At 47.1% G+C, this 4174-nt stretch overlaps 1 pseudogene; it reads right to left on the bottom strand.

The window, feature by feature from the left end:
* Positions 1–361: 361 nt before the first annotated feature.
* LOC142579319 (very long chain fatty acid elongase AAEL008004 pseudogene) lies at positions 362–3927 on the bottom strand (annotated as a pseudogene).
* Positions 3928–4174: the final 247 nt, after the last annotated feature.

Raw genomic sequence — 4174 nt, 5'->3', positions numbered from 1 at the left:
TCTCATTCGCCCAAAGGGGTTTAAGTTTTCTCTTGCAGAGTGATCAATGTAAACCGCCATTCGTTTCCGACAGCGGGTTACAATCTCATTTGCTTAGACAGAGTTTCTGTTCCTGCAGATAACGCAGGTTTCCCCAATTGAAATCGACCGGAGGCGGCCAGTTACACCCAAAGGGCTGCTGCATGCAAACCAGCCATAACGGGCGCGGGCTCAGCAATATCCCCTCTACGACCACTGTTCGAAAATAAACTGTAGTTGTAGTTGCACCACTTTGGCTTGATTCGATTCACGCATTGTTTACTGCACCTAGGCAGTGCATTCTTTATAGCTAGCCCTCAAGCATGAATCACGTAGTCTGTTTTGCGTGGACATTCTTTATTCTCCTTTTTTTTAGCAATGTGCTTCCAGGCTGCCTCTTCTTGGTACTTCTGAAAGGCTTCCATGGCGCTTCGCGCTGAGTGACCACTTACTCGGCCTGACAGAGCAGATAATTGGACAATGCGTTCAGCTTGTTTGTAACATGGCTGATGATTTGTTTATTATAACATTGTAAATGTTGTCTACAAGGATGTCATCACTGGCTTCTTCACAACGTTAAATTGTTATGGGCATGAAAGCATGATGTGAGGTGAAGTGAGTCCTTGCAGCCATCAAGTTGTATGGCCTAAAAACGACATGAAGAAATGAGAAATATGGCATTTCCCGCATAGTCTCAGATAGGGACCGAAGAAAACAGCATTACAGCGTACACATACACTAACTTACACACATACACATACACTAAATATGATAACAAAAACAGAAAGAGAAGAGAAGGCTCTGCACACTTTCACGATATCGCATGAAAAACATTAAAACATCATCAAAGCGGAATGCACACAGCAGAAATCACGCTTGCAACACGTGCAAAGGAAACAGCAATTACCACAGAAAAAATCACACTTGCAATACGTGCAAGGGGAACAGCAATTTCCAACGTACAAAAACTAACAAAACTGCAATATAAAGAGGTTATCAACAAGAGCAAAAAATGAAGACAGATCAAATTTATCTGGTATGCAGGATTCGTCTGTGCACCACGCCCACAGCGAAGTCTCAATGCACTGTAATCGTCTCCTGGCGTTTTTGCCAACGCAAAGTGATTCTCCTAACTTGTACTGTACCTGTACTGTGTACAGAGATCGGTAACCGTGGTGCATGGATGCCCAGCAGCATGGCTTATTAAGGTGTCTCTCGTCTTTCGAACGCTCACGTTCAGTCGTGTGTTAACCTCCTTGAAGATTATTTGGAATCAGAAATTTTTTTACGCAGAAGTGGCCCCGTGTGAACAATAATTTCTGGGCGTAGTTGTTTGACTGTGTTCCTATTTTCTTACCGAAAACATAATGATGGATGGAAACGGATGTCTGTCCTCTGTGAATATGATTAATATAGAAGGATTCCATATTATCATTGCCTTTTCTCTCGGATAACACGATGCTTTAACCATGCCGTAATACGGAACGGTAAGGCACCTCGCCGTGCGATACCGTAGTTCCGTCTGGCAAATGCAGATGTGTTACTTCCGTCGGGCAGCTATCAAAGCGGGGTTAGAGTTTTATCCAAACAACCATATCGGTGCGGTATTTATAGATATGCACATTCTCGCACCCACAATAACCAGCTGTGTTCTTATCACAAATAACGACAACATCAGGAATAATTTTGATATCGTGGTTACTTTTCATCAGGTTAAAGGTATATCATCGATCAGAGTAAACGCTGAAGCAGCTATTTATGATTGCCCGCGGGGCCAGTCCTGATGTTGCAATCATATAAGGTGTCACTTCATCTCGCAGTGACTTGCATAGTTTACCAAGTGATGGTGGCTTTAGACCTTATGAATAAAAGACTAAAAACCAAGAATGGGCGTCCCCATTACTAGATCACAATGGTTGTCATTTGAACGCTAAAATGCTCACCTTCTTTTGTTTGCCACGATTAAGTTTACGGCTGAATACTGCATCTCAGCAGTGGTACAACAGTTGCACGCTTGAAGCTACTACGTCAGTGTCAAATGGAAGCCGGGATCATACACACACACACACACGCACAAAAAAGAAGATTTATGAGGACGCACTAGTGGCGTTCCGCCTTGCGGGAAGCGATATGTTCCCCCGCAAAGCGTAGTCGTATCCGACTTCGTGACCGTGAAACTCATGAGGGAGCACGCAACGCGCCACTGAGCCGGGCCACCAAAGAAGGAAAACCAAAACTAGGTCACACGGTCAGGAGGCGGTCGGTGATGGAAATGATTTCGGAGCGGAAGAATGCACTGGTTCTCTTTTTGGTCCTCTATTTCGTAAGACTGAACAAACGTGTCGAGCGATGGGGGCATTTATTGGTTTCTACCTTTCTTTCTTTTTTCTTTTCATTTGAGATGCACAACCCTAATGACATCAGATCACCACGTTGTAGTACGTCGGCACTACAAAGCGCAGGCCAAATGCAAAATTTGACGCCAGAAAAATGGTTAGGGAAAATAATGAGTTGAAAAGTTCAGTTCAGGCAATCTCAGAAGTAGTCACCAGCATCACTTGACACAAACAACGCTAACAACGTGTGTTCCCACTTTCATCCTACAACACACATTATCAACTAAGACAAACAACGTTGTGACCAGCTCTACAAGGGGGCTAGTTAAAGTTCGTCGTCCTTTTCCAACTGTCATCGATACTAGCGCACACAAGGTCAAAACAGTATTTCTTTCCTACGCAAAGTTTACATCATACACTCCACTCAAATTAAGGTATTGAAGAAAAGCAATCATAATGAACTCCCTGGTGGCGAATTTCTTAAAGAAAGCTTCTACTGGACTTTCGTCGACTTAGACTCGGACAAGCCTAAACTTCCCTGCGCGTTGCAGACCGTTTGGAAGCCCTTCCTAGAGCTGCGGATGTAGACCTTGAAGTAAAACTGGAAGAACAGGTAGAGAAACAGTGCTCCCTGAGGCATGGCGAGGTACACGTACAGCTTGGGGTATCCGCAGTCGTAGAAAAGTGGTATGGAGCCGTGCACCATGGCCACAATGAACTGCGTGATCTGAAGCAGGGTCAGGTAACGCTTCCACCAGAGGTACTTCTGCGCCTTGGGTCCGATGGACGAGAGAAAATAGTAGGTGTACATTACCACGTGCACGAACGTGTTGAGCGCTATGATGAACGAGATGTGGCCATCGGTGCCTATTCGGGTCCAAAACCAGCAGTCGAGCACAACCAGCGAGTGGTGGACGACGTGCAGCGTCGACACCTGGTTGAACTTCTTGCGGAGCACAAAGAAGATCGTGTCCAGAAAGTCGAGCAACCGTAGAATGCGCAGCCACCAGTAGATGTCGAGCAACTCGACGGCCTTCGGGGCGGTGGAAAAGTCGAGGCCCTGGCAGAAAAGACTGTAGCCGCCGCCGACGTACGTTAGCCGCAGGATTGCGACTAGGAACCACGCGCTGCATGCGACCATGAAGGCGTTGTATACCAGAATAACGTAGCGCAGGTTGAATGGCTCACGACCTTTCATGTAGCGTGGACCCCACACCTTGACGAAGTAGAGGTAGAGGCCGACGCTCCAGAGCACGATGGAAGGGTACTTCACCATTATCCAGTCTTTCGTCCGCGGGTCCTGAGGTAGGTGCAGGTAGACGCTGAGGAAGTCGGTGTACAGCGGCTCGGTGGTCATGTTGTCCATCACAGTTGGCGATCCGCTGCTCTTGGTAGAAATGCGGAGACAAGCGGCGAGTGGTTTGGCCGAACTAAGCCCTTGCTTACTCGCGCGCCGGACCCAAGTCCACTTCTGATGATCAAAGTCACGTAGCGCACGTAAAAACACACACACTCAATCCCTCTGCCAAACGTAATGAAGACCGCGACCAATCAGACAATCCTTTCGGCGGAGAACGGCTCTCCGAAGGGAACCCTATGCAAACGAGCAGGAAACTATCGTACTCGTTCAAGGACAAACGCACCGGCGTTCGCGGGATTTTTTCTTCCTCCAGCTTTCGGATGCGGTCTGCGTCGGCTCCAGAATGCTACGTCGATGTGAGAGCGGGTGGCAGGAAACGCTCTTACATGGCCTCGGGCATTGTGTGATCGCAATAGCACATTTTTTTTCGTCTCGAGGCCAGAGGTGAATTCGACGACGT

This window comes from Dermacentor variabilis, chromosome 4 (assembly GCF_050947875.1).
Source record: "Dermacentor variabilis isolate Ectoservices chromosome 4, ASM5094787v1, whole genome shotgun sequence".
Classification (NCBI taxonomy): Eukaryota; Metazoa; Arthropoda; class Arachnida; order Ixodida; family Ixodidae; genus Dermacentor; species Dermacentor variabilis.
This window is presented reverse-complemented; position numbering and strand designations above follow the sequence as displayed.